A 15,371-nucleotide genomic window follows, 5' to 3' on the forward strand; every position below is an offset into this window, starting at 1 on the left:
TATTTTACTTTAGTCAGGTCCAAGTTGGAATATGCCTCTGTAGTTTGGAACTCCATCACCTCGACTGATGCCAATAAGCTTGAGCGCATCCAGCAGAAGTTTGCGTTTGTCTGTTTTTATCGTTTTTTCCCCTCATATTTCAAATAATTATGCTTATGCTTTAGAGAAATTAAGTCTACAATCTTTACATACACGGAGACATCACCTTGATGCACTTTTTCTTGTTCAGGTCTTTCGTGGTCTTAAATCCTGCGCTTCTCTTTTGGAAAATATTAGTCTTCGTGTTCCTCCCAGCAATCTTAGGGACTTCTCATTGTTTGGTGTTTGTCCCTCTAATAAACACTGTCCTTCTGCTCGGTGCGCCTATGCTGCCAACGTGGGGGGTAAAGATCTCGACATATTTGCAATAGGAACAGTTCCTGTCAGTGACACTGAACCTAAAATTGTTAATAATATTTGTTAATGATACTCTTAATATTACGTGTGTGTATGTACGTATATTGGTCTTATTTTATTTTTCTCTCCTGTTAACGTTAACTTTAATTTTTCTTGGAATTATTATTAATGTATTGTCATTATGTAGACTCTCAAATTTTGTATTTGTTTTTTAATTATTTTTATGTAATGCTCCGTACTCATGCTAACCTTGTAATTGGCCTCTGTGCTCTTAAGTTGCATGTAAATAAACATGAATTGAATTGAATTGAATTAGGATGTTGAGCTGAGACACGAATAAATAAGAATTAATTAGGTTATTATTATTATTATTATTTGGCCACTGTGCTGTTAAGTTATTGCACGTAAATAAACATTAATTGAATTGAATTTAATTTAATTATGGCTATACAGTCCTCTGTTAGTCCTTGGCCGATTTTTCAGTTTTTTGATCTATACACAGTCCGTAGGACTCCTTGGACGGAGGATCAGCCCGTCGCAAGACCTTTACCTACACATAGAACAACACAAACTTAGTATAAACCCACACAGACATCCATGCTTAGAGTGAGATTCGATCCCACGACCGAGCGCGCAAAAACTCTTCATGCCTTAGACCGCACGGCCACAGTGATCGGCACCTTTGCCTTTTTTTTTTCCTTGGCACTACAGCCCCAGTGGGCCTAGGCCTACCTCCATGAACTTCTCCGTTCACTTCGGTTTTTCTTTTCTAGATCTTACATGTTCGGTAGGACTCCTTGGGCGGGTGATCAGCTCGTCGCAAGGCCTCTACCTGTACACAAACACAGAAAAACACACACACAAACTAAACATCCATGCCCTCAGTGGGATTCGAACCCACGATCCCGGTTTCCAAGCGAGCGAAGACAGTACATGCCTTAGACCGCTCGGCTACCGTGACCGGCCACCTTTGCCTTTAGCTTCATATGGTGTACGTAGTCCTCCACATTACTACACCTACTGACGTTTCTGAGAAACAAATTACACCATCTTTACACGCAGTAGGTTCCTCCGAAACACCGGTAACCACCTAACAGGCTATGTGGCGCCTATTGTAAGCCTCATACAAGGTAAGTTAGCGCACTGATGTCCACTCGTTGCAAACGCGCATATAAAGGAGGTGCAGACTTACATGGTGGGGCACGCGGTAGCATAGTTGATTGAGGCACTATGCTACAAGCTGAAAGGTCGCGGTTTCGAGTCCCGATGAGGTTATCGGATTTTTCAAGTGAACTAATCCTTCCGGCCGCACTATGGCCCTGGGGTCACTCAACCTCCAACTGAAATGAGTACGAGGAATTAATTAAATAATTTTCCTGGGGAGTAAAGGGCGGCCGGTGCGTAAGGCTGACAACCTCACTGCCATCTGTGAGCCGATTGTCTAGATAATGTGGGAGCCTCGAGGTCTCACAAACCTATGGGCCTTCACGACCTGTTACTGGGATAGTTTTACCTCCTTTCTTTCCTTTTTTTATAGATAGCTAAAAGATAACTGCAACATAGGGCAACCCAATGTTTCCCACATAGTGTTCTGCGGAACATCGCGGCTCTGCGAAGGGAAAATACAGGATCCGCACGAAAATTCCACTGAAGTATAAAAATGATAAAATGCAAATATTCAGCATGCTCGTTTTTAATCCTTGTTTTTCGTATACATGAAACGTGATTTCTTGCCTAAACATGTGCAATTACATAACGTGTTCATGTCGCGTTCTGTTTAACGCTGGCTTATTATTGTCCCTATTTGTTTGTGATCCAGTTTTTGTAGCTTCGTGTACAAGAATTTCATTCAGATTCAAGCTCTTCGAATGTAGTCACGTGGCGCTACATCTGAATATTTAAAAAGTTATTGTTCAATTCTCAAAAGATTGCCTTAATTCCCTGCAGCGGCCGAAGGGGGGGGGGAACCGTGATTTTAGTCCGCAAGCGAACTATACCGACAGAGCGACCGCCGCTTGTCGGCGAAGTTTAGTGCCAACTTCTGCGGTTGTCGCGTGGTCAGCGCAACGAATCCCCACGGCCGTCAATTTCAGTTTTCTAGACCGGAGCCGCTATTTCTTTGAAATGCCTCATCAATTATAATTGATGATAATTATCATCACGAGGCTGAGTGGACCCCGTTCCAGAACCACTACTTCTCTGAAAAATATCTGGTAGCGCCGGGAATCGAACCCGGACCTCTGGACCTGTAGCCAGCAACAATGACCACTAGACAACAGAGGCGGTTCCAAAGGGGCATCTGCTTGTCATATACTGTGGCATGACTGAGTTTTGGGTACACCCTCCCTGGTTGACTTATGAGAACATAAGTGTCAAATCAGAACTTTCCTCGGTGAAGGAAAGCAGTCTCAGAACACACCATGGAGCTCTAGTTAGGCGATCAGCAAATGTTCAAAATCTGGGAAACTGAGAGAATACGAAACGCGCAACAAAACGTACCAAACGAATTAATCATTTTAATCTCATCATAACCTGTCACAAACACAGAAAACTGATTAATCTCATGAGAACTTCGCACAGCTGGAACCATTGCTCTTAGATAATCAAAGTAGTGATAAGCCATCAGGTCGGCATAGCGAAAAGCTACGGGCTGGACGGCCGGGGTTCGAATCCCGGCAGGGGTGAGATTTTTTCTTCAAAGCCTCCTATCTAATGGGTACTGGGGGCACTTTCCCCGGGGGTAAAGCGGCCAGGTTGCGGAGCTGACCACTCACTTCCAACTAGTGTCGAGGTAAAGAAAACGTGGATCTATACAGCCACTCCCCCATATGTCTTCATGGTGCAGTGCTTAACTAATTAATCACAGGTGAAGTTATCCCTATAATAGGCCATGGAGGCCCATAGGGTTGTGAGACGTCGAGGCTCCCACAGATGGAGATGAAGTTGTCAGCCTTACGCTCCCGCCGCCCTTTAGCCCAAAGGAAGATTCATGGTACTGATTTCTGTTAGAGGCTGAGTCGACCCCAGGGCCATAGTGCTCCTGGAAGAATTAGGTCAATTGAAAAATCCACTGACTCGAACCCGCAGCCTTCTGGCTTATAGCATAGTGCCTCAACCAGCTAAGCACAGGGACAACTTTATGTTTTTATTACCTTTAGCGGAAAGCTATCGATTAAGTTTGGAGATCTGAGGTTCTCGAGGAGGGTGCTATGAAGATTATTGTCTTCTTGAACGTGACTTCGTGTTGTCTCGTAGATCTTTACTGACTTGTGGGAGGAACGTGTGCCTACATCTTCCTGTACCATGGGCATGTTCCTCCGAAACTTCGGTAACGACCCCCAAACTGCACCGCGTAATATTCCAGTTGACGACAATCATCAGACTGCTAACATGCTGGAGTTTCTGAGTTGAGTGACTAACATTGTTTGTAGAACACATTTCTGCCGCCCTGTGAAAACGCTCGTATTGCACCCCCGATACGGCCGACTCTGTTACGTAAAATAAAAAAGAAAGTATTGTACCAAATATTAAGAGCAGATTAAATGCTGGTATTGTTTGCTACCATTTAGCTCAGAGCCTTACTCTTCTCGTACACACCACTCTATCCTATTTCTCTAAGACTCATCTTAATAATTATCATCCCCCTTACGTCTAGGTCTTCGTAGGAGGACTCTTCCTCTCTGGCTTTCCCTCCAAAATCTTATATGCATTCCTTTCCTCCACCATTCGTGCTACACGCCCTACCGATTTCATCTTCCGTTACTTAATCATTCTGATTATATTTCGGAAAGAGTTCAAGTTATAAAGCTGCTAATTATGTAATTTCCTCTATCTTCCCTATATTTCATCTCTATTCGGTCTCAGTATTATCAACGCCTTCTTCTCGAAAACCCTTCGTCTTCCCTTAACCTCAGAGACCAAGTTTCACACCCAGTACAAAATTACAGATTATATTATACCTAGGTATACAAAATGTTTACGTTTTTGGACAGCAGGCGAGAAGACAAAAGTTTCTGGACTGAATGGTAGCAAGCATTAACCGAATTTAATCTCCTCTTAACCTCCTCACGTATCAAATTTTGATATGTTACTGTCGTCCCCAAATATCTAAACTTTGCCATATTTTCAAAGTATCTGTTAGCTGTCTTTATGCTACGTTTCTGCCCCGAATTCTGGTGACGAGACAGCAACATATATGTACTTAGCTTCCTCTGTGTTCACAACTAAACCAATGTCCTTACTAGCGTCAATTAGAGCTAAACTGGAATCGAATGCATAATTCAATTAAATGTATCAACATTATAGATCAGCGACAACTACACAGAACAATAAAAAAAAACCAAGAAAGACGAACACATATTAATGCCAAAAACGGACTAGAAGCAACGATATTGGTGTTCGGCCGGTCCAAGCCTGCGCGCGCCTTACACCGCACGGGTCCTGGGAATGGTCTATGTTTAATCTATACGTTAAATATATGAGACATAACTGTCTTATTGATGGTCATTTACCGCATTGAAACAGACTGAAAAATTTGTTTTGTTGTCTGGTTTATCATAATTAGAACCGTTATAATATGTTAGTCCTCGGAATAGCTTCAAACCGGTTCAGTGCTAGTTGTCTGAACACAATGGTCGGCCTTGCGTGAACAAGCAGGTCACCAAGGTTCGGCAGGAGTTCAAAAACCGGTTTGTATAATGCACAACGTAGAATTGTACATCTTGAATTGTATTACATTCTCTTCCTTCGCCAAGAAAAACAACCCAAAAGAATAGCAAAAGTAAACAAAATACTACAATCTACTGAATTGTTTAATTATATGTATATTTTTTATTTTTCATTGGCACTACAGCCTCAGTGGGCCTAGGACTACCTCTACGAACTTCTCCGTTCACTTCGGTTTTTCTAGATCTTACACATTCGGTAGGACTCCTTGGACGGGTGATCAGCTCGTCGCAAGGCCTCTACCTGTACACAAACATAGAAAAACGCACACACACAAACTACACACACAACGTAGAATTGTACATCTTGAATTGTATTACATTCTCTTCCTTCGCCAAGAAAAACAACCCAAAAGAATAGCAAAAGTAAACAAAATACTACAATCTACTGAATTGTTTAATTATATGTATATTTTTTATTTTTCATTGGCACTACAGCCTCAGTGGGCCTAGGACTACCTCTACGAACTTCTCCGTTCACTTCGGTTTTTCTAGATCTTACACATTCGGTAGGACTCCTTGGACGGGTGATCAGCTCGTCGCAAGGCCTCTACCTGTACACAAACATAGAAAAACGCACACACACAAACTACACACACAACGTAGAATTGTACATCTTGAATTGTATTACATTCTCTTCCTTCGCCAAGAAAAACAACCCAAAAGAATAGCAAAAGTAAACAAAATACTACAATCTACTGAATTGTTTAATTATATGTATATTTTTTATTTTTCATTGGCACTACAGCCTTAGTGGGCCTAGGCCTACCTCTACGAACTTCTCCGTTCACTTCGGTTTTTCTAGATCTTACACATTCGGTAGGACTCCTTGGACGGGTGATCAGCTCGTCGCAAGGCCTCTACCTGTACACAAACATAGAAAAACGCACACACACAAACTAAACATCCATGCCCTGAGTAGGATTCGAACCTATGATCCTGGTTTCCAAACAAGCGAAGACAGTACATGCCTTAGACCACTCGGCTACCGTGACCGACAATTATGTGTGTGTATATATATACGTATATATATATATATACACCTATATATACACACACACACATATTGTTGATATGGACTGACTTTGCGTAGCAAATAAATAAAATGTAGAGAAACCCCTGGAAGATCAGACTCAAGGAAATTTATTCACAGAGCCAATCACTTTTCCTTGCTTTATAAATGTACTGTTTTTTGCCCAAACCAAGCTGCAGTAGCATGTCCATTCATACATACTATGTAGCATGCGTTCACATTTCTTGGCCTCATGTTCTTTATCACGGTTACTCGTACAACCAACCAGTAACTGATAAAAAGTGTTCTATGGGCGCCTATTCAATAAGTTAACTGCTAGTTAAGTATTGCTGTACCTAAGTAACTGCTGAGTTATTGTTGACAAGCCACCAGTCGCTAAAGTACTCAAGAATTTCCCAATGTTTTGTGGAGCCCGAAGGTTCATTACCGTGTTCAAAACATCCTTCCACTGGTCTCTATCCTCAAATAGATTAATCCAGTCCACCCCATCCAAGTACTCGAGGATCCACTATAATATTATCCTGCCAGTTATGTCTAGGTCTTCTTGATGGCTTTCTCTTTCCTTCTGGCTTTCCTATCAAAATTATATATGCATTCCTCTTTTCCCAGTGAGTGTTACATGTAAGATTTGAGGCTTTCACGGCGGTGACTATGAAGAAAGCAGTCTTCTGGGATTTGGCACCGTGTATATGTGGTGTTAACCGACGTTTCGGAGGAACGTATCGCCTCCATCTTCAGGGTAGAAGGAAAAATATAAGAAATCTGCAAGCGAAGAGACCGTGAGAACCGACAAAAGCAGACTGTGCTTGCATATTTCTTATATTTTTTCTTCTACCCTGAAGATGGAGGCGATACGTTCCTCCGAAACGTCGGTTAACACCACATATACACGGTGCCAAATCCCAGAAGACTGCTTTCTTCGAGTGTTACATGCTATGCCCATTTCATTCCTCTTGACTTGATCATTCTAATTATACTCGTATTTGGCCAAGAGTAAAAGTCGCCTATCACGGTCTAAGGCCTGAACTGTCTTCGCCCGCTCAAACACTGGGATCGTGGGTTCAAATCACATTTGAGACATGGATGTCAGAGTGCGTTTATTCCGTGTTTGTGCTGTCTTGTGTGTGCAGATAGTGGCCTTGCGACGGGCTGATCCCCCTTCTAAGGAGTCCTACCGACCGTGTAAAAGATCAAGAAACTGCAAAGCGGCCAAGGTTAAACAAAGGGCTGTAGAGCCAGAGATAGACAGACAGACAGACAGACAGACAGATAGATAGATAGATAGATAGATAGATAGATAGATAGATAGATAGATAGATAGATAGATAGAAGAGTACATGTTATGAAGCTCCTCATTATGATATTTTCTCCATCTTCCCACCATTTCGCCCCTCTCCTGTCTAAGTATCCTCCTCAGCGTCCTGTTGTCAAATCCCATCAGTCCATGTTAGTGTCCACAACGGAAGGCAGGAATTTGTGGTTCCCGCATGAAACAGCATCAGTAATATCGGACCGGACGCTGCTAATTAGATCGCTTGCTCAACATGTCACGTGAAATGAAAGTCTACTGCACGTACGTAACTCTTCAACGCGACCGTGGGAACGTGAAGGTAAAGAGACACGCTGTAAGGTAGTGAGTTTTCCAAAAGGAGGAATGCTAACCTATTTAACACGCCCTCTAAATGGACACCGAAAGCCATTAATTGAGGTGTAGCTCATTTAATGAGAGGTCTGTTGCTTCAAGGAACGAGATCGCGTAACATGGGATGGTGAATATGAAGATGATTACGAATGGTGGAATGAAATAGAGAAGGGAATATTCGTGGTCTCAATATTCGAGGTTGGGCCGTAGACATTATTGCCTTATAGCGAGGAAACTTTGGCATCAGATTTTGGACCCCCAGGGCGACTGTCCTGATTCAGTTTTTACCGTTTTCCTCAGTCCCTTTAGACAAAATTACGAGAAAATATCTCCAATCCGGTCTAGCAAACTGAAATTAACGGCCTTGGGGATTCGTTACGCTGACCACGCGACACTCTCTATCCGCTAAAGTTGGCACTAACTTCGCCGACAAGCGGAGGTCGCTCGGTCGGTGTAATTCTCTTGCGGACTAAAGTCACGGAGTTTAATACCTCCAATTAGTCCACGCCCTCTACATTCCAACTCAGTATTCACGCACTTCCCACCTGTCCTACCTCTCGATGCTACCTCCATAGTCTCAGTAAAACCTTTCGGTAATATTTGTATTTAGTATTGTGACCTAATTGTTGGAAGCCGGAATAGCGGAGCCAGAAGAGGTTGCCGTTGATAACCAATGGCAGATTAACACGCGTCCACAACAACAAACACGCGAACCCAGGCCTATGAATTACAAGAGGCTTAAACTTGGCGGCGGTCAGGCTTACGGCCGTTCAAGTGTCTAACTGCAGTTTCATAGTAGTACAGTAAGTTAAGGGATAAGCTGCCGCACAAGCCTGCATTGACAGAAAACCTCTGTATATCTTGTACAAATGTTACTTAGTACAGTGTCATGACAAAGGGTGCACAGAGCCCACAGTGACCTGGACTCCGTGACAGGCCGGATATACTCGTGCTGAAACTGCGGTGCAACAAACGTAGCGCCTGCATAGAGAGGCCGACCCCTGTACAGTGCAGTGCAGTGCAGTGACACAGAGCCCATAGTGACATGGACTCCGTGACAGGCCGGATATACTCGTGCTGGAACTGCGGTGCAACAAACGTAACGGCTACATAGAGAGGCCGATCCCTGTACAGTGCAGTGACACAGAGCCCATAGTGACCTGGACTCCGTGACAGCGTGGATATACTCGTGCTGAAACTACGGTGCAACAAACGTAGCGCCTGCGTAGAAAGACCGACCCTTCTCTTGTCGACGAAGAGGTCCGATTTCGAAATATACGAGTATACATGTATAGGACATAATAAAAATCATACTCATGAACCTCTAGGACACTGAAGCCAGGAATACTGTGCTGACGAAACCCATCAAACAAAAAAATTAATCAACCGACCGACTGACCCAACAACCGACTAAATTTTTCACAGTGGTTGGAGATGGTTTGAAGGCTCCCAGAACCATCACAGTAAAATACGGTCAAGAGTCCCGTGAGACTCGGAACCAAAAATTACCGTACTGATGAGGATCAGCAGCAGTTAGCAGTTAGTCAAGTTAGTCAGCTGTGAGTCAGTCGACAACCAGCAAGGACGTGAGCACGGAATTAGAGCAATCTCCATTGTTAGAAGCCGTTACCAAACAATGACTATTAATTATATAAAGGTAAAATTATCCATGAAATATTCAGTGGAGGCTCATAGGGTTGTGAGACGCCGAGGTTCCCACATATTCTAGACTTTGTGTCTGCTTCAGTTACAATTATCTTAGAGTGTGTAATTCAGTGACACAGTTACCTGTAGTTATAAACTTTAAGACTTCAATAAATCCGACTGTCAATCAAAACACTGTGTCTACTCACTAACACGTGATAATATTGTGTTAGATTATTACATAACCATTAAATTAAGAATTTACATTATTCACTCAACATCATAGGGCGGTTAAAGCTAAAGTGGTCGACCAATAAATACTTAATGGGAAGAGATCGCCTAGGAGGTCAAGCCTTTGATGAGAGAATAATATTAAAATTAACATCAGGAAATAAATCGTGAAACAGTTAACAGCAATGAACTGACTGAGAATAAGACACAACGGTGGACTTTTCTAAAGAATAGTATAATCCTTCGGTTTCTATATCAAGGCGTAACATCATTGGGAATTGATAATTTTGTTAACATTGTTACAAGATTATGTACCATAGAAGGCAGTTCGGAAGTAATTGTGTCCTGGAGTTTTGTTAATAATTCTTTTTGTGATAAAATGTACAGTTTTGCAATGTTTAGGAGTTGTTTCTAGCACAAACAAGGGAATCCACAACATGAGTTCAACTGACAAATTCTTTGGGACAGCGAGAACAATAAAGCACAGCTGGAACTACTAGGTAAGATGAAAGTTAAGAAGTATACATATACTCGTATATGCTTATGTCCGTCTTTTAGGAGCAATTAAAACTTAACTTTATGATCGCCAGCGCAATTCTCGAACTAGCGCAACTGCCAACTCTGATGCTGCTACTCAAGGTGGATGTGCCCAACATCCAACTTAAATGTAGCTCCTTTTTAGACAATAATGAGTGTAATACTGAGCTAGAAACAAAACGTGAAAATTATTAAACAGTAAATTACGAAACGTTTACAAACCTGCATATGTAGAAATTTAACAGTGACCGAGTTCCTTGAGCATATTAAGATCACTAGAGTTCCTTAAGACAAGACAGAATTCTTGAATGCAAACACTACTTATTATTTTTTTTCCTTGGCACCACAGCCCCAGTGGGCCTAGGCCTACCTCCATGAACTTCTCCGTTCACTTCGGTTTTTCTAGATCTTACACATTCGGTAGGACTCCTTGGGCGGGTGATCAGCTCGTCGCAAGGCCTCTACCTGTACACACACAAACTAAACATCCATGCCCTGAGTGGGATTCGAACCCACGATCCCGGTTTCCAAGCGAGCGAAGACAGTGCATGCCTTAGACCGCTCGGCTACCGTGACCGGCAGTGTATAAGAATAATATATAAGAATTCAGTTCGTACCTCACAGGAAACAGCCGAACCCACGATCCCGGTTTCCAAGCGAGCGAAGACAGTACATGCCTTAGACCGGTCGGCTACCGTGACCGGCCTCCTTACTATTACGTGCAAATATTTTATATATTTACGAGTCATAAGCGATTTCCGACGACGGTGTAACTGATAAGCAAACTACTCTTCGGAATTCCACTCGCCTTGAAAGTCCACGCCCTTATGTGTGAGACAGCAATCTTTTCCCATTACGTAACCAGCCACACTGGATTTCCAAGCAATGTCGTACAGAAAATCGTTTCGTGGCCTTCTTCCATCCAGAGGAGGAGACCGGCGGAGAGGTATTCCAGACACGAGAAATTACAACATTTGTTCTAGTTATCTGTCAGCTGTGCTTATCAGTTACGAAAATGCAGTTTTATAAATAAGACAAAGCGGGTTACATACACGCATGGAGATGAGAAATTGATGCACAATTTTAGTCAGTAAAGTTGAAGAGAGGGAACAACTTCCGAATCCTAGGCGTAGAAGAGAGGATAATATTAAAAAATCCTCTGGGAATTACCATTAAGAATAAAGCCGACTGGTAAACTGCTGTGAGCAATGCGAGGAAAGTATTATTTCCTTCAATTGCAAGGAATATCTTGTTCAGTTGCTATTTACTCGTCTTTATGGTTTCATAGTTCTTTTAGAAGTTCAGAAATTTTGCGTCGAAATTCTGGAAATTAAGTATATGGAAGGCATTGTGCCTTATTCGGTGTATACTAACCACGCATTTGCCTGCAGGGACTGAGAAGAACTACGAAAATCTCTGTCATAATAGTCCCCCCCCCCCTCAGATATTTGAACCAGACATCTCCCGAACACATGCCAAAATTACCGCTATTCTGTATTCTTGAATGATCGTAAAATTTTGTGTCCACTGGTTTTCTTTGCTTAATTGAGCCAAGAAATATTATTTAGGCCTACTAAACATAAGTACACAATCGTAATATGTTTGAAGCTCCATATTATATTTGAACATTCATGTCCAAAATTAAATAAAAGACGGTAACTGGCAGAAGCACATTTCAAGTAGTGAGTCCTTCTGTTTTCGTGGCATTCTTACTGGCGACAATACGCTGGTCACATATACCGAAAGAAGTAACACTGAAAACATTTGTAATATTTGAAAAGCGATGTAACTGATTTCAACGTGTGAAACTCATGATCGTAACTTACCGAACACTAGCAGATCACAAAACTCGATTTTTACACAAATGTAACAATGTTAAATAATATAAACAATCACAAAATCTTATGAAAATATAACTGACCGTCGAAGGTTCGCCGTTAGGAACACACAAAATCACTGATAACTCTTCTTGTAACACCTTGCACAAATAAATATGATTTACGACATACAATTTCTAAAGAAACATTCTACACACTTACTATATGTGCCGATGTATATATATCCTTACTGCTGTACTAAACCCTTACATTCGTCCGTTCGGGCCATCCGCTGCATCTTGAATGTACTCCTTTCGTCGAAGCGAACGTAACAGACCACGCGAGACCTTGGTTGCGACGTGACGCAGCCACATATACGAGTATACGAGTACCTATACTTCTATGCTGTCTCCTTCAGGTAACCAGTCACGCGCAATACATATACAGATGATGGAACCCACATTATAACTCTCATGATTTTGTGAGGCGTAAAGAATCAACCTTAATATATAGCTTTCCGAATTTATTCAGCATTCATGACCATGCGATGGACTGCAATGTGGATTAATTCGGGCATATATTATGTTCTATAAAAGATGTAGGCAGTGATTAACGCGATGGAGGAATGGCCGCGCCATAGCTCAAGCGGTTAGTCGCTGGCTTCTCACCGCGGCGGTCCGGGTTCAATCCCGGGTCTGGTCAAGTGGGATTTGTGGTGGACAAAGTGGCGCTGGGGCGGGTTTTCTCCGAGTACTTGGGTTTCCCCTGCCAATCTTTATTCCACCAAATTCTCCATCATCATAATCACCCTGGGCAGGCTACAATAGGCCAATCAGTGGCCGACGTGCCGAGTGGACCCAGCTGGACTCCACCCCCCGCTAAGCGAACGTGATGGAGGTGGGCTTCGGTGGAAGGCTGAGCGTGACCTTTAACCCACAGTGTTGCTAAACGAGTGTGAAATTCATTCATATTTTCTCTCTTTCAAAAAAGAAACATTCCAATAAGATATACAAACATAACAACTTTATAGACTTCAAAGGATTCTGACGATGGTGTATACTGTACTTCTTTTGGCTTATTTTGGACTTCACCCATCGTCTGGTATATAAAACACAAAAGTCCAGTGATTGAGACTAGCTCTTTCTAAGGGGCCCAACTGAGTAGGTTTATTCTTCCCTATCCACCTGAAGACGGAGACAGATCCAGTCTCCGAAACGTAGTTTTTTTTGTCTACCAGACGATGGGTGAAGTCCAAAATAAACCAAAAGAAATAACGACTTTATGATACACTGAAAGTCCTTCCGTACATATTACTATAGCTGTAAACACCATACTGTGTGTTACCGATAAATCACCTACATCCACGGCCTTAGGAAAAACCCTTAACGATGCGAGCGAATATTCATCCATCACACAGAGGTGTGACCGCTGAAAACAAAACATACATGGAGCTCCCATGTAACTGTTACCCATTTCAGTCACATACCATGCTTTGCTCACGAAACAGGTATCAAGATGACAGTGAAAAACAGAGGTATTATGAGCTAGTAGTTGCATAATGGTTTAGTAATAAGGCCTAGTAGCTAATTTGTTAGAATTAGCGATCATGTTGGAACATGACCAGGCAGAAGAATTTTCTACACCGTGAGGTTCTTTCATTTTATTTGTTCACCTTAATAGACTATACAATTTGTGTTCAAATGTGAATAATCTGAATTTACTTATATTTTTCTTACTCGTTTATTCTTTTTGTCCTCATATTATTTTTTTCATTTTGTATTTGTGCTGACTCTGTAATTGACTCCTGCCTGTTGAGTTCAGCACGTAAGTAAATAAATAACTCAAAGGAATTACTGTTGCTGCTGAACTGTTAATTTATCACATAAATACATAAATTATTATTATAAAAAGCGTTAGACCTATCCTTGTGCTTAAGCAATAAATCACGAAAGGATTTATGACATGAAGTTATACTGGTCATATGTATCACTTCCATACCTCGAAGAACTATTTCTTTAAGACCAATTTTAATATTACCACCATCTGCGCCTAGGACTCCAAAAGGATTCTTTCATTCAGGTCATCCGACTAAAATTTTGTATGTATTTCTCGACAAGGAGACAAAATTCCATGAATTCTAATCTCAGTTTCAGATATGAAGCAGGTCTATAGCTACTACTACTACTACTACTACTACTACTACTACTACTACTACTACTACTACTACTACTACTACTTCTACTACTAATAATAATAATAATTCAATTCAATTCAATTCATGTTTATTTACGTGCAATAACAACAGCACAGTGGCCAATTACAAAGTTAGCACGAGTATATAAGGTACAGAAAATAATTAAAACAAAATACAAATATGACAAATAAATCTGTGAGCATAAATCTAAAGAAGACTGAAATATATACATACATTTATGAATTATTACGAGTGTTGCTAATACTGTTAGTAACTAAATACTAAGATAGACACCTGGGAGTGAGAGCATAAAATTAATAACAAGTCTAATAAATTAATACCAATTACATAAGAAAATTAAAGTTAGCCGAGGTACACGCATTTGTAGTTAATGAAAACACTAATCAAGTAACACCGTAAAAGGTTTGGTACATGCTTGTAAAATATGATTCAGAGAAATATGTCTGCAAATATGTCGAGATCTTTACCCACCACGTTTGTAGCAAGGGCGCACCGAGAAGAGGGACAGTGTCTTTTTGAGGGACGAACGCTAAAAGTAGAGAAGTNTCTTGAAAATCTGCAAATTGTGCAGCTAGTCAAGAACTTTCCAGCATTTTATGGAACCCGAAGGTTCATTACCGTATTCACAACAGCCCTCCTGTGGCCCCTATCCTAAGCCAGATCAATCCAATCCTTCCCATCTCATCCTATCTAAGATTCATTTTAATATTGTCCGACAACCTACATGTTGGTGTTCCCAGTGGTGTCTTTCCTTCTGGCTCTCCCACCAGTATCCTATATGCATTCCTCTCCTCCCCCATTTGGGCTACATGCCCTACCCATCTCATCCTCCTTGAGTTAATAGCAATAACAGTGCCAGAATTACCATACACAATAATGAAAATATGATACTCAATAATTCGAACGATGAGTTCGCTCCCCAGCGTCGATTCCCGCTAGGGCAATGTTTCTGTACTGCCTTGTGAAGAACTTGCGAAGGGGTGATGACCCTTTCAAGAGGCTACCGGCTACCGGCTACATGCTGAGTGTCACAGAAACTACAACTTGGAATAGACAAGACGAATCCAAAAATGTGAATCTGTTTTACGCACAAGCTTTCATGCCGTCTAACAGCATAACAAATATTGTTCTG

At 41.6% G+C, this 15,371-nt stretch overlaps 1 protein-coding gene across 1 annotated transcript in view; it reads right to left on the minus strand.

Moving 5' to 3' along the window:
• LOC111869034 (inositol polyphosphate multikinase) overlaps positions 1–12,220 on the minus strand; it is a 31,465-nt gene extending 19,245 nt beyond the window's left edge. Inside the window, exon 1 of the mRNA XM_023860220.2 lies at positions 12,129–12,220. The gene's annotated coding sequence lies outside the window, so the exon portion shown is untranslated. The remainder of the gene's footprint in view (positions 1–12,128) is intronic.
• Between the last annotated feature and the right edge of the window lie 3,151 nt (positions 12,221–15,371).

This window comes from Cryptotermes secundus, unplaced genomic scaffold (assembly GCF_002891405.2).
Source record: "Cryptotermes secundus unplaced genomic scaffold, Csec_1.0 scaffold70, whole genome shotgun sequence".
NCBI lineage: Eukaryota > Metazoa > Arthropoda > Insecta > Blattodea > Kalotermitidae > Cryptotermes > Cryptotermes secundus.